The sequence below is a fragment of the Anolis carolinensis genome, chromosome 4 (genome assembly GCF_035594765.1).
Source record: "Anolis carolinensis isolate JA03-04 chromosome 4, rAnoCar3.1.pri, whole genome shotgun sequence".
Taxonomy (NCBI): domain Eukaryota; kingdom Metazoa; phylum Chordata; class Lepidosauria; order Squamata; family Dactyloidae; genus Anolis; species Anolis carolinensis.
In genome coordinates, this window is record NC_085844.1 from 241,780,324 (window position 1) to 241,784,725 (window position 4,402).

The window sequence follows — 4,402 nt, forward strand, 5'->3', positions numbered from 1 at the left end:
TTCTTATAACAGAAAATACTGGAAAATAAAGAAAATAAATACATCTACACTGACCATATAATGTAGTTTGAAACTACCTTCAAACTGCAATGGCTAGATAGGGTAGTCTTGGATGAAACACACTTCCTTGACCCATTCAAATCAGCTTCAGAGCAGGATACAGAGCTGAGACTGCTATGGTGCTATTCTATCCCCAGTGCTTTTAATATTTACATGAAACTTCTGGGAGAGATAATCAGAAGGCATGGGTGGGGTGTTATCAGTATGCTTTGGTTTTTATTTTTATGTCTTTCTCACCCCGAGTTTTAACTTAATGTTCATGTGGTCTGCCCTTGTTTTCATTGTCTCCTTGTTTTCTTTTGTAATGGATATTATTTACTGTATTGCTTATTGTATTGTGTTGTGCTGTTCTTCTATATGCTGTTTACATTGTATTGTCCTGGGCAAGGCCCCATGTAAGCCGCCCCGAGTCCCCGTTGGGGAGATGGTGGCGGGGTATAAATAAAGTTTTATTATTATTATTATTATTATTATTATTATTATTATTATTATTATTATGCTGATGACACCCAAATATTTTTCTCCATGCCTTCAAAAACAGTCTCAAGTAAGGATAGCATGCCGCCTATGAACAAATGCCTGGAGGAGGTAATGGGCTGGCTGAGGAAAAACAAATTGACACTGAATCCAGACAAAACATAGGTGCTTGCCAGTAGGGGTTCTAATCTGGGGATGGAGGTGTGTCGACCAGTCCTGGATGGGGTTACACAGCTTGGGAGTTCACAGCTTGTGAGTACGTCTCTCCAAATGTCAGCCCAGGTAGATGCAACAGTCAGGAGTGCTTACTATCAGTTATGGCTGATCCACCAGTTTCACCTCTTCCTAGATTTGGGGGCCCTGAAAATGGTAGTGCATGCATTGGTAACCTCAAGGTTGGACTTCTGCAATGTGCTTTACATAGGTCTACCTTTGTACCAAGTTCAGAAACTCCAGCTGGTTCAAAATACAGCAGCCAGATTGGTTACAGGAACATTCAGGAATGAACATATTACAGCTGTACTAAAATCACTTCCCTGTCTGCCAATTAGTTTCTGAGCAAGGTTTTGACCATTAAAGCGCTACATGGTTTGGCTACCAACAGGATCACTTTCTCCTGTACAATCTGCCCCACACACTGAGGTCCTCTTGGGGGCAGCTACTCCAGACAGGCAGAACCCAACTGGCGACTGTCACTCAAAGGACCTTTTCATTGCCTGCCCCAAAACTGTGGAATGACCTGCCAGAAGAGCTCTGACAACTAAATAAGATGTCAGAATTTAAAAGCAATTTAAAGACCTATCTCTTCCGGCAGGCCTACCTAGGCAGCTTTAATTATGAATTTTAAACTCATGCCCTGTGTTTAGTCTTTGTTCTGTGTATATATATATATATATATAATATATTTTATAGAAGTATGTTTTAATATGTATATTCTATAGAAATACATTTTAATATGTGTATTTATAGAATCTTCACAATGTTTTAAATATGCTTTAACCCACCTCGAGCCACAAGGAGAGGAGAGTAAGAATTAAAGTTTTTATTATTAATGTTGCTATTATTATTATTATTATTATTATTATTATTATTATTATTATTACACATGTTACCAAAGAACATTGCAGCACAGGTTAAGCAGAATAAAGCACATCAAACAAAGTCAGGATAAAGTCCAAAATAAGGTCCTTTATAGATAATACCCTTGGTAGTGGTTACCTAGGAAGCTGGTTACACCTCTGGTGATGTCATGCTTGCATCACCAGGCTTTATCTCAAGACATCATCAGGGATGATACACAGATCTCCAGACTGGAATGATCCTGACCTGGGAAACCTAGACTTTTGTAATAAGCATTGTCTCTATACAAGGATGCTTGGTTCCTGCTCTTGCCTTGTCTGGAGTCCAGCACGTACCAATCATTAAATGGTTGCTAATATGTCCATGAGTAATGCAAAATTCAGAGCAGCTAATCTACCCAACATAGTCTTGTGCACATCCCCTTTCATTATCAGCAGGAATCACTAAGGAGCGAAATAAGGGTGCAGGAGAGCAGATGGCCATCCAGAGAGAGAGAGAGAGAGAGAGAGAGAGAGAGAGAGAGAGAGAGAGAGAGAGAGAGAGAGAGAGAGAGAGAGAGAGAGCGTGCACATATGTGTGTGTTAATGGGGACTTGCTGCTCCTGATAAACAAAGAATGAAGGCTTCAAGGCCACCAATTGCAGTGTGTCCTTTTCTCAGCCTTGGCATGATAATGCCTTTGTTTTCTTCCTCCTTTCCCCATCAGCCTGGGATAGATTAAAGCAGTTGCAGTTACCCTTTGCCGATGCCCTTGGGCAGAGCTCAGTTTAGTTCCCAGAGATGACAGGAAATTATCTATTTTGCCTTTCTCTTCATTGCCATATGCAACAGATACACCAGCAGATGTACGCCTGTACACAAATACAAACTGAAACTTCCAAACACATAAGCACACAAATGCTTTGAAGAAGAGAGATACAGAAACAGACATGAAAACAAGCATATTTTTCACACTATAGTTCTACAACAGATAGTTGGGAGGAGGGGGACTACGTGCTTGTCATTCAAGATGTCACAATTACCACACTAGCGAAGTTTGAAAAATGGAAAAGTGCAGCTTGTAAACCTGGGTGCATAAAGGATCACATTATATCAGCTGACATCTACACCAAAAATGTCATCAAGGTAATGGTGATTATTATCTGTTAGCCTACAGTACCTGGTATTCCCAGGCAGTCTCCCATCCAAGTACTATCCAGACCTGACACTACTTAGCTTCAAAGATCAGACGAAATAAGGTGTGTTCAGGGTAGTATGGCCCTGGTCACACTACCTTAAAGATATCAGATCTCACCTGCTCTTGGAAGCTAAGCTAGTTAGAACTTAGAAGGGAGACCATTAAGAGATACCAAGTGCTATAGGTTTTATTTGAGGGGAAGGAATTTATAAAACCACCTCTGAGTTCGAGAAAGCCCTATAAAATTCATGAAGTCATCATGAGTCAACAAGTGACTTGCAGGCACACATGCACACACTCAAATCACTACACAACACTAGTTTCCCACTACACGCATACATCTGCTATTATTGTCTCAGTGTGTTCCCCTTCTTTCCTCATAGGAACTCAATGCAAAAATTTCTTCATCAATAAATTGAACATGAGCCAGAAGTATATTGCTGCAGCAACAAAGCTGCTATTTAATCTGCATTAGAAAAATAGTTTGTAAGCAGAAGGAAATATAAGTCCAGCAATATTCTGCACTGGTGGTCAGTCCTTCTCTGAAATACTTCATTTCATTCTGGGCACCTCACATTAAGTTGGAGCAGGTTCAGGAAATGGCCACAAGTATGCTAAAAGGCATGGAGACCAAACATCCAAAGAAAGGTTGAACATTGCTGGGAATGTTTGGCTTGGTGAAGAGAAGACTGAGAGGTGACATGACTGCATTCTTTAAATAGTACATCAATGGCTATCACAGAGAGAAGGGACAATTAGATAGTAAAAGGAGTTCAGCAATTGAACCAACCTTTTAGAAATGGTGAAATTTCCTTCTCTGGACATACCTTCAAAATCAAGGCCAGACAACTACCTGCTGGGGAACCTACACTGAGCAACAAGTTGGACTAGATGGTCCATGAGTCCTCTTCCAACTATATAAATCTATGATTCTGTGGGATCCACACTGCACAGTTAAAGCAGTTTGATACCATGTTATCAGTCATGGCTCCTGTCTCTGGAGTCCTGGGATTTGTAGTTTAGGGAGGGAGGCTTGAATTCTCCAGTGCAGTAGCTCTCAAACTTTGATCATTCAGGTGTGGTGGGTTGAACTATGTAGTCAGTGTAGACCCATATAATGCAGTTCAATGCAGTTAAACTGCATTATATGGGACCACACTGGCCATACAATGCAATTCCAAACTGCATTATATGGCAGTGTAGATACAGCCTATATCTCCCAGAATCCCTGAACCACAGAACTATTAATGTTAATCACAACTGTTTAATGAAGACACATTCAGGGGTGAAAAGACTCACGCACGCTGGAGCTAAATCCTTTCTTGACTCTTGTATCTTTTTTCGCTTCCCAGATACTTCCTTTATCTGAACTGCACACAGATACTGCAGCAGAGTCTCTCAGGGCCAAATAAGATATTAAGCAGGAGATTGGTGATTAAGATCTCCGGTTATTTGGTTTATGTTTTACTAATTAGCAGTTGCACAGAGGCAGTGTTGGCGACCAGCAAAACGATGTTCTATTAATCGGGGATTTAAATGTCTCCCAACTTTCCCTTTCATGGATATAAAGCTATTATTCTCCCAGCGTCTTGTTCCCCAATCTGCAGTA

The 4,402-nt window shown here is 40.6% G+C and overlaps 1 pseudogene; it reads right to left on the reverse strand.

Annotated features, from left to right (window-relative positions):
• Nucleotides 1–2,763: 2,763 nt before the first annotated feature.
• Nucleotides 2,764–2,882, reverse strand: LOC134299039 (5S ribosomal RNA; annotated as a pseudogene).
• Nucleotides 2,883–4,402: the final 1,520 nt, after the last annotated feature.